Source organism: Eleutherodactylus coqui, chromosome 8, assembly GCF_035609145.1.
Source record: "Eleutherodactylus coqui strain aEleCoq1 chromosome 8, aEleCoq1.hap1, whole genome shotgun sequence".
Lineage (NCBI taxonomy): Eukaryota > Metazoa > Chordata > Amphibia > Anura > Eleutherodactylidae > Eleutherodactylus > Eleutherodactylus coqui.
Genome location: NC_089844.1, coordinates 34682182 through 34695641, shown reverse-complemented (window position 1 = coordinate 34695641; position 13460 = coordinate 34682182). Strand labels below are relative to the sequence as shown.

Below are 13460 nucleotides of genomic sequence, written 5' to 3'. Positions count from 1 at the left end.
ACACGTCTGTGTGTATATACAGTATGTGCATTTATATATGTGTGTACATATATACATTATATATATCTATCCTTCATACATGTTAAACTTGCATGTGATTTTTACATTAACCTGTGGATTTCCCGTTCTACCTTGTAACCACAGATTTGCCCTGTTCCGTGCCGCCTGATTGATCCTATGTCATACTGGCATTGTGTTCCATTTGCTAAAGCACAATAAATTGTTTTGTGACCCAGCTGCCTCTGTGCGCACTATGACCTACGCCACTGCCGGAACTAGCAGTTGTCTCAAAGGGCTAATACAGTCTTCTGGAAATAAAGCTTAGTCATTCTATGCTGGAACTATCTGGAACTTTCTAATATACAAGTCATCTCCCTTTTCAAAATATCTGCTTGCTGGCCTAAAGTAGAAACACTCTTGTTCATATCTATAGGCTGGAAATCTATACAAACCTATATGTGGAGGGGAATCAATGAGTGGAACAGGTTGCCACAGGAGGTGGTGAGTTCTCCTTCAATGGAAGTGATCAAACAGAGGCTGGACAGACATCTGTCTGGGATGATTGTTAACCTGCACTGAGCAGGGGGTTGGACCCGATGACCCTGGAGGTCCCTTCCAACTCTACCAGTTTATGATTCTACAAACCTTAAAGGGTATTTTCGGGATTTAACTATTTATGACCTATCTTCACGATAGGTTAGCAATAGTTGATCGGCGGGGGTAGGATGGGGGGGGGGGGGTTCTGTGCGATTTAGGATCCAACGTAGTTCTGAAACTTAAACCATGATAGAAATCAGATGCGGAAACATGAAATTCTGCCCCGGATTTGCATGTAGATCTGCACACAGATTTGTCCCCATTCAATGGGAAAATTGGCATGTGGACATACAATGCACTTTCCACACAGCAACCACATCAAGAATTGATATGACGCAGATTTCAATATCTGCACTGTATGAACTACGTATGGCACAGATTTCCGTAGCAGTCAATGGAACACTAAAATGGCGCAAATTCTAGCGTGGCTTTCATTGCTAAATTGCATCAGAATCTGTGCGGAAAACACTTTTCTGTGCTGTAATACGTCTCACAGCTGAGGCTTTGCTACTATTGTATCTAGTCTAGACCATCCTCTGTGAGCTAAACGGCCCGGACTAATACATTTGACCTGCACTGATCCATTGTAACACACTGTCAGGTCAGGAAGAGAGATTTATGCTGATGATGTGTTTAGCTCTGAGAGGACTGTCTAGACTGGATACAAGTGTAACAAGTCCTCAGCTGTGAGCAGTATTGACGTCTGCAGGGGTTTTTATTCGCTGAATGTAATGATAAAAGTTCTCCTTCACTGACAGCAAGCAGAGCTCTTGGTAATGGTGAGAAATTGAAAGACAACGTGTGTAACAAAGTGATAGAACTTTGTCTTCTACAAGGATTACTATGTATATACTGCAGGTTTGTATTCTCCACGTCACCTCCCTTCCAGCCTCCAGCCCTAGAGCCGCCCTGTGAACCCTACACCACTTCTCCATCCAACCGGATCTAGGGCTGGAAGTGTGCCCGGCCATTATTACACTGGCCATAGGTTTACACTAGTAATGCGTGTACAGCCCGCTGTGCTCCACATCGTGTGCATCTACAAGTCCCAGCATGCACCAGTGAACATTCACTGCAAAATACTTGCAAAAAAATGAAATATGACATTAAAAAGGAGGTTGAATCCGGATTCCTCTCTCTCAGCTCACTGTAGGGGTCCCAGCTCAGTAACAGCTGCCCACCTGTAACGGGACCCCTAATTCTATCAATTGACATATCTAATAGGAAAGAACACCCCTTTTTGCAATATATGCCAAGTTTTGACCAACTTTTAACTTCTTCCAGGCCGTGTAATATCTGTGTGTGTGTGTATGTATGTATGTGTGTATATTTATACATACACACACATACATTACACATACATACACGTCTGGAGGATGTGTGTGTGTGTGTGTGTGTGTATATGTATGTATGTATATATGTGTATGTATATATATATATATATATATATATATATATATTAGTGTGTGTATATGTATATACCGTGTTTCCCCGAAAATAAGACAGTGTCTTATATTAATTTTTGTTCAAAAAGGCTTAACTTTTTTACATGTATAGCTGCCTGGACATTATTTAAATTGACTTTTTTAATTAACTGTTAGCAGGGCTTCATTTTGGAGTAGGGCTTATATTTCAAGCATCCTCAAAAAGCCTGAAAAATCATTTTGCATCCTCAAAAATTCTGTAAAATCATGCTATGTCTTATTTTCAGGGGATGTCTTATTTTCAGGGAAACAGGGTATTAGTGTGTATATAAGCCCATGCCATACCCTGCAGCTATCAGCTGTTCCTGACAGTTAACAGCCACCGGTAACTGCAGCAATCAGAGCTGTGATATCTCTGCTGGGGCAATAATATATATATATCTCTCAGTCTAAGCTGATGGTGCGTGTAAACAGTCTGCTGGAGGGGGTGGGGGCGGCCCTGACAGCCAACGGCAACTAGAGCTTTGTAGTATTCATGGAAGTTAACTATTTATGTGAAGCGGTAAAAGCTGACTGTGCTTTTGAACAGTTCGCTGCTGGCGGCGACACTCCGACACCCCATTATGGGGTGCTGATGAGCTAGCATGGCAGCCCGGAGTCTAGTAAAGGCTGCCATGTATGATGCCTATCAAGCCTTGCCTGTGGCAGGGCTTACCGGACAACATTAAAAATATACTGCAATGCTGTCCTTGTGAAGACAAAATAAAAATGTACAAAAAGCTTTCAAACGATAAAAAAAAGTAAAAGTATAAAAAGTTTAAAAAAAAACAACTTTTCCCTAAAATTTAAAAAAATACCTATTTGATATCGTTGTATTCGTTAAGGTCCAAACTAGAGATGAGCGAGCACACTCGGTTCGGGTGTTTTTGCACTCGAGCACCGCTTTTTCCGAGTAACTGACAACTCAGGCGAAAAGATTCGGGGGGCGCCGGGGGTGAGCAGGGGGTTGCAGAGGGGAGTGGGGGGGAGGATAGGGAGAGAGAGGGAGAGAGCTCCCCCCTGTTCAGTATGCTCCATTCTCTGTGTATTGTGTGCGCAAATACACCCATGTTAAGCAGGCCTAAAGTTCATGTGTGATTTTTTTATCGCATTATAAATGCCATAACAACACCACCCCTCCCCCCCCCCAAAAAAATGGCGCCATTACATTTTTTTTTTTACTTCATACCACTTAAAAATTTCAAATTTTTTATATTTTAACTTCACTACATTATAGGGTAATTTAGTGGCACCATTATAAAATACAACTCGTCCCACCAAAAACAAACCCTCATACAGCTCTGTCCGTGGGCAAATGAAAGGAAGTTCTGGCTCTTGTAAGGCAGAGACGAAAAAAGAAATGAAAACTGTCTGGACTTGAAGGGGTTAATAGTTCATAGGGGAGTCGCATCCTAATATAATGGGAAACATGCAGGCCCCTGCGCAGAATACAGACAGTACAACGCGCTCAGGGGCGTCCGTCCCTCCCTAGCCACTTTTCATTCCTACTATAGAATCCCTCTGGCTCCACCTACAGTCGCTAGAGAAAGTATGTGAACCCTTTGGAATGACCCGTCTTTCTGCAGTATTACTGATGAAATGTGGTCTGATTGTTTCTAAGTCACAATTCTAGACAAACACAATGTAACTAATAACACAGACAGCTGTACCGCTCATGTCTTATAGTGAGCACATTCAGTACTCATCCACAGTGCAGCGAGAAAAAGTAAGTGAACCCTTAAATTTAAAGGGGTTGTACCAAAATTGCAAGTTATCCTCTATCGATAGGATAGGGGATAACTTGCTAATGTGTGGCACTCTCATGGTTGAGACCTCCGACTTATATCGGAGGTCCCGTGTCCCCTGTCCTCCCCACTGCGGAGTTACTGCACCCTCCACCTCAGTGAGGTGACTGAATGAAGTGCTGGTCATGCAAGCACTGACTGTGCATTTGTGCCCAGTGATCCCGTCGTACTGACATCACTGCGGGGGTAGAAGTGGTCCCCACAGTGAGAGGAGAACAAGATTTGCACAATGAAGAGGGGGAATTTTGGACTGTTCCTCTCTGCAAATGTGTTTCAGTTCATCAGTATTTCTAGGATGCCTTGTGTCATGCCACAGCATCTCCATAGGGTTAAGGTCAGGACTCTGACTTGGCTATTCCAAAACATAAATCTTCTTTTTCAACTGTTCTTCAGTTGATTTATATGTGTACTTTAGGATATTGTCTTGTTGCATCGCCCCACATCTCTTCAGCCTGAAGTCATGGACTTCTGCCCTTAAATTCTCTTGTGATCCACCTTAGTATTGATTGTTCCTTCAATCCTTCCAAGATATCCAGGCCCTGAGGAAGCAACGCAGCCCCGAACCATGATGCCCCCTCCACCAGGCTTCACAGTTGGATGAGGTTTGGTGTCGGTGTACAGTGTTCTTTTTCCTCCACACATAACGTTGTGCATTTGTGCTAAAATCCCACTTTTGTCTCATCTGTCCATAGAACATTTTCCCAGAAGTATTACAGAACATCCTGGCGGTCTCGGGCAAACTTGCGCAGGGCCACATTGTTTTTTTTTTGGACAGCAGCTGCTTCCTTCATGGTCTCCTTCCATGAACAGCATTGAACACATGGACTGAGGATTTTGCAGTTTTTTGAAGGGTTTTTGCTATTATACTTGGGTTCTTTCTCACCTCTTTCAGGATCGCTGCATTGTGTTCTTGGAGTGATATAACAGGACACCCACCCCTGGGGTGGACAGAACAGTCCTGCATTTTTACCATTTGCAGATGTTTTGTCTAACTTGATTGATATACACCCTGGTCTTTGGATTTTGTAACCTCTTCCAGCTTCATGTGTCTCTGTAACACTTCTTCTAAGGTTTACTAAAAGTTGCTTACATCAAGGCACAGTCCAGAGTAATTAGTCTTTCTTGAGAAGTGCAGATCTGCCAGTAACCAGGCTTAGTGTGCCGTTATTTAATGGGTAAAGCACCTGTGATACCTGCACTTCTAATCTCATCTCCTTATTATCCCTTTCACGAGGCCGAGAAAATCGCTGCATGTCCTATCTTTGGGCGTTCCCTCAGAACGCATCACCCATTGTTTTCAATGGTGAGGCAAAAGCATCGCACAACATGCAAGGTGCACATGAGTGTGATGCGATGTTTCCCATTGAAAGCGGCACCGAAGGATCGCTACTTCCCCGAAGTGATGCGATGTGTGTGACACAAAAACACCTCACATCCATGGGGAAATCACACGTTGGCGAGTGCGATATCGGCGATATAGCACTCACCTGTGTGAAATTAGCCTAACTGAAACACCTTCAGTTTACTAATTAATTCTTGGTGAAATCATTAACAAGGAGGCTCCCTTCCTTGTGCTTTATTTACACGAGCGTATATTGGCTGCTGTTTTCACGGCCGGACGATATAGGCTACCATCTGATGCAGTGGATTCCAGTGCATCAGATCAGGTTGGCGATTTTCCGCCGTGTAAAAGCGCTTGGCCGGCCAAGATAGCGCATAGTAGCGCATTTTGGCCAGGCACTTTTACGCTGGCCAGGAAAGATAGTTCTGGAACTATCTTTCCCATTCTGAATATGGCCACTGCCAAAGACTCCTATGGGAGCCTATGACAGCTGCCGGAGAAGGGAGGTGGGAGGGAGTTTGGCCCATTTAAGCATTTTTCAGCCGTGCCATGACACGGCCGGCCGAAAAGCGCTACGTTCATGGGAAAGAGCCCTTAGTAAAAGCCAGGAGCGGTACAACTGCCTGTGTGTTAATAGTTACTGTGTTTGTCTACAATTGTGATTTAGGAACAATCAGAGCACATTTTATTAGTAATCAATGCAGAAATCCAGGTCATTTCAAAGGGTTCACTTACTTTAACTTGCACCTGCCTGTCTATAATAGAACTATGTTAAGGATTTTCTGTACAGATGTAGCAGAGCTGAATTTGTTTTTCAGCTGTTCAAAAAAACTCGTACGTTTGCTTGCAGTCCTAAAAAAAAACAAAACAAAAACACGATTTCAAGATGTGATCTCACCATGAGTTTTGCTAAATGACAAACTCAGCTCTGCTATATCGATGTATGTGCACTCTTGCTCTATACATGTAGGTGAACCTTCCTTATCTAATCAGTGTGACATTAATGAGGAAGGACCTATGCACAAAAACTGCTTACTGCCCGCAGGTGCTCAGCCTGGGTAATGCATTAAATTGTAAATGGACGGTTTAAAGTGACACACCTTGGATCTGCTTAAATTAGGGCTTAACCCACACTAGGCATGAAAGCCAAAGATGTTAAGATCTACAAGAAAGCTGGAGAAGCTGCTGACATCAAAGCCCACTGCTATAATGGGTTAATGTCCCCTGGATCCAGTATCAGCGGATCACATAGGGTCCTAGAAGCAGGATCAAGCGGATCAACAGCGGACCCTTAAATAGAAACTGCTACCACTTTAAGGCCGGCTTCACACAAGTGTAACAAAATTGCACGAGCCTTAGTGCAACGTTTTTGCGCCATGAACCAGGCATTTTTGCGTGTGTATTGGCATATGTTACCGCACTTTTCTGCCCGCAGGGCATTTTTTTCCGTGTGGGACACAAGGAGGCACCGATTCAAAAGGCTAATTCGTCTAATCAGTTCCAGTTGTTCTTTTCCCAATGCAATTATGCAGTATTTTACGCTTCTCCTTGCGCATTTTCCCGGCAGTTGGCGGGCTGAACCTGCAAGCACACGTGCAGCCTAGCAATTAGCACTATCACACAAGCATTGACAGCAATCATGTAATAGTGCCCTGAGACGGCCATAGACATGGCAGCCATGACTCCACATATTGCCGGCCATTGTTGCAACCATTAGACCACACCCCCAACCTAAATACAGCAGTCATGTGATGCAGCCGCTTCTCGCTGCCCTTCTGACATCCTGTTTTTCGTTTGCTCTTTACTCCTATTTAGTGACTACAGCAATCTTTCTGCTTTGTGCTATCAGGGGAAGTAATGGATTGCAGCGAGACCGCCACCATGACATATCGGAGGAGACCGCGCCACTCTGTCCTCAGAAGTGGAAACCACGGGGGTGAAATGGATAAAAATAAAAATGTATATGCCTCCAATGTGTTTTTTACCTGCATTAAGATTCCTGTGAGGCCGCTGCCAGTTCCCTCATCTTAGGGAAAAATTACTTCCCGATTCCACATGTAACGATCAGAAGAAAGCCCAGGATCAGCGAAATTAATGTGTGTATGTGCTTACATAGTTTACATTTAACAGCAGAATAGTGAGTGCAGCTCCGGAGTATAATACAGAATTGAACTCAGAATCAATACAGGATAAGTTATGTATGTGCGCAAGGACTCCACCAGTAGATCAACTTTGGCACCAATAGAAAGAAAAAAAGCAATACCATAACCCACTAATCTGGTGTATCTACAATGAAGGGTTAATGTTCTCATAGCGGCTGCTTATCGGCTGTTGTGCCCTGAGGCTTTCCTGTATCCGTACACACAGCTCCTGTTGTATCTGGGTAGGGGGTGTCATATTTTGCTCAGTTGTTAGAAGATTATCTTTGACATTCTCAGTAAATCCTGATGAAACAGAACAGTCCCATTTAGTTGTGGGATCCGGCTCTCGTCCCTGGCGTGCAGTGAGGGAAACGGGTCCCACAGAAGAGCTGTTTAGAGAGCCTCCTGCCGAGCGCTACAGCCCTAGAGAGTAAGGCCATAGTTACACGAGTGGGATATGGAACTGATACCGCACTTGTGAACCACCAAGCTGTGGTGCGTTTTGCGGGAAAAAAAGCATGGCATTACTGCAGATGTGATCTTCACGCTTGTGAAAATCACATTGTTTCAAAAGTAAAAATAGAAAAGTTGCATTGCACTCGCATGAAACTTGCATTTAGAGTACGATTTAGTTTTTTTGCCATCCATATGAAATAATAAAAATAGTACATGCTGCTATTTTTCAATCTTGAACTTGTAGGGCGAGTGAAAAACCACTCACGTAAATTAAAGGGATTTTTCGGCTACTGGACAACCCCATTTCAATAGGGTTGGCTGTATTAGGATAATAAACAGAACTATACTTACCCCTCCATGACTGCCGGAATTCAGCGCTGCAGCCCTGCTGTGGTCCCTGTGATTGTTGTAGCAGATGATGTCATAGGAAATCACATGTACGCTGCAGCCATTGAGCAGATTCAGCATCACCGATCATTCTCTTGGTGTTGGCACTCACCTCCTGGGTGCCATCATGCCATGAATTCTGGAATGTGAGACTGCAGCGGACATCTGATTTCCTGTGACATTATCTGTCACAACAATCACTGGGACCACAGCGGGACTGTAGTGCCTGGATCCTGGCAGCTGCAGGGGGTAAGTATATCAATGGATTATGTTCCCGTGCGAGCTTTGGCCATATCACAATCAGACAGAACTTGGGAGACCGAGCACGGGAAAATTGTTTTGTGTAAATATGCCCTTATATGGTGGCTGCTGTCTTCTCCTGCCAGACTGGTGAAGGTTGTCTACAAGAATAGACAACCCCAAAATACCTGCTGCAACAGCTCCAGCAGTCATGTACTACAGGGGCCAGATGTTACCAGGCAGAGAATGGGATATTAGAAAATAAAGTACAGGTGACCATACACTTTCCCTAATTTTCCCCTGAGGACGACAGATACATGGCAAAACATGTCGGGGGTGGGGAGGGGTCTGATTGCTATCTTTTGAATCAGATCCCTATACTGTGCTTCTGCCCTGTTTGGTTGTTCATACTTTAACCCTATGGTTTTACTTTTTAGGGGACACAATTATTAATTACAGTTTACATTTTTGGGTCCTGAGCCATTTTTCTGGGTTTGGAAGTCATACACATTACACATCAGTTGTTCGAATTGATTGATTTCAGCAGTATCAACTATCTACTGTCTATGGCAGTGACTCGACTGTTGGAGAAGATTAGTATCGGGCATGTTGGATTTCAGCATGCCCAATCCTTTGTTCCCAAAGAGATATGCTGTTATCAGAGGCGACCAGAGAGAGACAGAGGCACCTAGCGGCAGCTTAGGACCCATTTTCCTGGGACACCTGTTGGGCATCTGTCGACCCAGCGATAATCATTTTTGCGCTTTCACAAAAGAACGTTCATCACTAGTGAGTGGTGATGGAGCGGGACGGGGATCGTTCTGGCTTGCCATCCTGCATTCACAGTAAATAGGCAGTGGTTCATAAGTGAATGACTGTCTGTTTACAAGGGCCGATTCGTATTTTGGTTTTCTGAGCAATGAACAAGAAGCAAACTAATTCTCGTTTGTCGGTCAGTCGGGGCATGCCTTTACACTGAACAATAAGCCTTCAAATTCCCGCTGGATGCAGAAAATTGAACAATTTATTGACCTGTGTAAAAGAGCCCTTATTCCCTTCTACCAGTCGAAAACACTGGGGATTGGGAAAATAGGTCTCAGCCGAATGAGCGTTTGGTGAACAGCTATCTAGGATGCATGACCACCTTAAAGAGAACCTGTCAGGCCTTATGGGCACCATAAGCTAAGGCTTTGGCTTTACAGGACAGGGTCTGCTGAAGGGCCACTTTGAGGATGGCAGGGTTGGAGGAGCCGCAGTAGATTAGAAGCTAGTTGGAAAAAGTTTTTGTTTGTGTGTTCGGAGCGAGCGTGAGTGTATAAGTGTACGCGTCTGTGTGAAGTCCGCCGCGAGCGACACAGTGCAGCCTTTTATTTAGGTCGCCCTTCTAGACTGTATGCAGATAGAATAAAAAAGAGATTCCTCTCTGCATTTGTTACTTTGGAGAAACCAAAACTAGCATGAGATGCTTCTAACCGTTACCGGCTCTCCTACCCCATCTTCATCGGCCTCCCTCGGAACACGGGTAGGGCAAATTGCTGGAGATTTCATCTGGATTTTCTAATAAACCATTACCAGATTGTCAGCATAAGCCTTCAGCCTCCTTATGCTTTTTTTTCTCCCCGGAACCTCCAGTCTACTCCATATGGTTGAGCCATGTTCCTGACCCCTCCATCTACTGACATGGTATGGTCACCACTTTGAGTCTATTCAATCTATGGATGTGAGTCCTTCTACATCTGGCCTCGCTATACATGCATTGGTCTCACCAATATGTGTGTATTGGACTCGCCAAGAGATTAGTTAGCCTAATGGGTGGACAGCAAGGGAACATGAAGGCAGGGGAGTATGACAGTCACATTCCCTATCTTATGAGCCCATAGCCTTATGTTATGCAGCTTATAGGACATGTTCCTTTAAAGTTTGCCCTGCCCCTGGGTCCCTCAGTGATCAGTTGTAATCTGTGTGGGAAACTAGGTGCAAGTGTTGAATTTCCCTGCAGTGCCTCTGGAGGAAAAATGAAGTATTACACAATTTTCACTAAAAACAATGGACTGTCCATGTAATGCACAGCGATGCTGGTCCTCCAAGGAGAGAAACTTTGTAGCCACTCTACACGGTAGTTGATAGAATGGGGTCGTTGATGGGGTACCCCTGCTATCAACTATTTACTAAAAGCGATGAATGTGCATATCAAAGCCAACAACTACACTTATTTCATAAAGTCGATCATATACAGGATTAGCAAGACTTCTGGACCACAAGGTGCCAGACTAATGGAATCTTACTATATCAGTTGTTTATGGACCTGCCAGGATTGATACTCCTCTTATCAGAGTACTATAGACTGGTGCGCAAAGTTCATTCAGGGTTGACAATTGTATTCAAATCTTCTTGCTCTCATTCAGCACTTCCTCAAATGCACAACATCATGTCCCTGCTAGTCAGAGAAGACAAAAGTAATACTGAACTCGGGCACCAATCCGGCTCGAACACATCAGAGTCCACTCCCCAGCAATTTACCAAATCACTAACACGGATTAAATATTATGCACAGCCATTGTCAAAGTAAACTCCAGCACCTAGAAGGAGTTGTCGGGATCGAATGTAACTTTATATGTGTGATTGTAAAGTTGATATAAGTAAGGGCTCTTTTACACAGAATGACCCGTCAGGCGCAGATACCCAATAGGTTGTCCCAGCAATAATCGTTCCAGGGTGCACAGGTGAGTGGTGTGGCCTCTTAGGCCAGTGATGTCATGCTCATTTGTCACTTGGGCTAGGTGAAGCTCACTCTCATTCAAGTGAATGGAACTGAGCTGCTATACCAAGCACTGCCACTATGAAATGTACGGCGCTGTGATACAGTAAAGAGACTGCACTGCTTACCCAAGTGCTCTGGCCTCTTCCCACAAGTGATTGGGGGATCCTGAGTCCTGGATATTTTGCACTGTGGATTTTGGTGCAGATCTGCACTGTTTAGTGTGGATTTTGACATGAACCCGCAGCAGATTTCACCCTCTCCATTGCAGAGGTCAAATCTGCTTCAGTGATGCATCAAAATGCACCCTTAATTCTACATATTGTGCGGATTTTGACTCAGTTTTTGATGCGGATTTTGGTGTCATTTCCGCTGCAGAAAATCAACACCAATTCCGCTTTGTGTGAAGTGATGTGCCGCAGGATAGGCGACAAAAGTGTGATTGGTGGGAGTCTCCCCGCTGAGACCCCAACTGATTCTGAGAACAGGGGTCCCGTGTCCACCTCTCCTGTCCCTACAGGCTCCCTGTACTCACCCGGAGTGATGTCAGACTGAATGCAATGGTGGACGAGCATGAACAACTGCTGCTCCATTCATTTCAATGGGGCTGGCGGAAATAGCCGAGCGCTTGTAGTAGGCGATCTCCGAAACTCCCATTGAAAATGAATGGAGCAACACTGCACATGTGCGAAAGACCATCTCCTCTGTACTGTGGGGGTGCAGCAAGTCTGCAGTGAGGAGGATGGGGCCACAAGACCGATATTCACCGGGCTGGTGGGGGTCTCGGCAGTGAGACCCCTACCAGTTACGGTTTATCATCTTTCCTTTGGATAAGTGATAAAAGTGCTTTCCTGTACTATCCCATTGATGCAAAGTAGATGCACACAGAATGGACCCCCGGGTTAGTCGTGGGCGCAGCTGTACCTGTCTCAGGTGCGATCATATCTCATGCAAAACCCTTGTGCTTTCCAGGTGACAGCAGCTGCCTGGAGAGAAGTGACGGGAGAGAATTTTCATATGGGAGTCATAATCCACTTCTCCGAGATTTGAATGAGTCGGACGGCTCCTCATTATTCAAAACCAACAGAAAGGAAACTGTTGATAGGAAAGAGGAAGAAAATAAACATTACGCAGAAGCAGATGGTGGAGAGCGAGGGGGGGGCGATCACTTAAACAACGGACACGCCAGCCCTTTGTGTTCTGCACTCACTGAATAAGCCTTAGGGGCCTTTCACACCTGGCGGAATCATCCGCAGGACGCAGCACAGATGCGGGTTTGTTGTGTTTTTAAATGCGAAATGCGTTCTGCAAAACGTTTGGGGGAATTTCTTGTGCTTTTTACCGCAGACTTTAGTTGTGGAATTCCATGTCCTATAGGTTAGAAATCCGCAAGAACAATTCCATTGGATGTCCTTAACCGCGCAACTCAAACCTTTTCCACTACGGAATTTAATTTTGTGGGTTTTGTGCGGATTTCAACGCATGTAGAATTGAGGCCCCGTTGGTTTAACATTGTGACGCAGAAATGTCCGTGCGGACTAAGTTCATCCCACGTGAAAGCACCCTTAGAGAACTTTCACACAGGACGGAACAGGCTGCTCAACGCACCGCAAGCCGCGGTAACCTCTGCGCCATTACCTGCAGGCTACCTGCGGATTTTGATGCAGAATTGAAAATAGCTTAAAACCTGCCTGCAATTCTGCATCAAAGTCTGCAGTTAGACCTGCGGATTTGGGTGTGGAATTCTGCAGCTGTAGATTTGGCTGCGTCCTGCTGCGTAATTCCGTTCCGTGTGAAAGGTCCCTTAAGCTCTATCGTTGTTATATTAGTTAGTGCAAACAATGAACAATCGCCGGGTGAACAATTGTGTCATACACACAGCCGTAGGCCGGTTTCAGACGTCCAGAAGACAGATCAGTATTTGGGCTTCTTCACATGGGCATGATTTTGTCCCGTTACGCGGCCGTGATAATCATGGCTGCAAAACGGGACACAACGAAACCATTCATTTCAATGGTTTCGTTTTCACTAGCTCTTTTCTTGGGCATGAATACTACCGTACACCCGAGAAAAGATAGGACTTGCCCTATCTTTCCCACACGTAGTTAATACTATGTGCAGTAAAGATCAGGGGAGGGGGGGGGGGGGTGTATCTCCATGCTGTTTTCTTTCAAACTATGGCACAGAGTGTGAATGACCAATGAAGAAAAAAAACCCTGTTCATGCGCAACTATGCTCCGTACCTGCGAGCGTAGTCGCGCATAAGCCCTC

The 13460-nt window shown here is 44.9% G+C and overlaps 1 protein-coding gene across 5 annotated transcripts in view; it reads left to right on the top strand.

The window, feature by feature from the left end:
- Positions 1-12316, top strand: part of CFAP65 (cilia and flagella associated protein 65) — an 85892-nt gene extending 73576 nt beyond the window's left edge. For 2 of the 5 annotated variants that reach the window (XM_066575482.1, XM_066575483.1), the window contains exon 34: positions 7023-7271. The gene's annotated coding sequence lies outside the window, so the exon portion shown is untranslated. Of the gene's footprint in view, positions 1-144; positions 351-7022; positions 7272-12161 lie in introns of those variants that run through there. The other 3 variants (XM_066575487.1, XM_066575484.1, XM_066575485.1) reach the window with 3 other exon arrangements.
- Positions 12317-13460: the final 1144 nt, after the last annotated feature.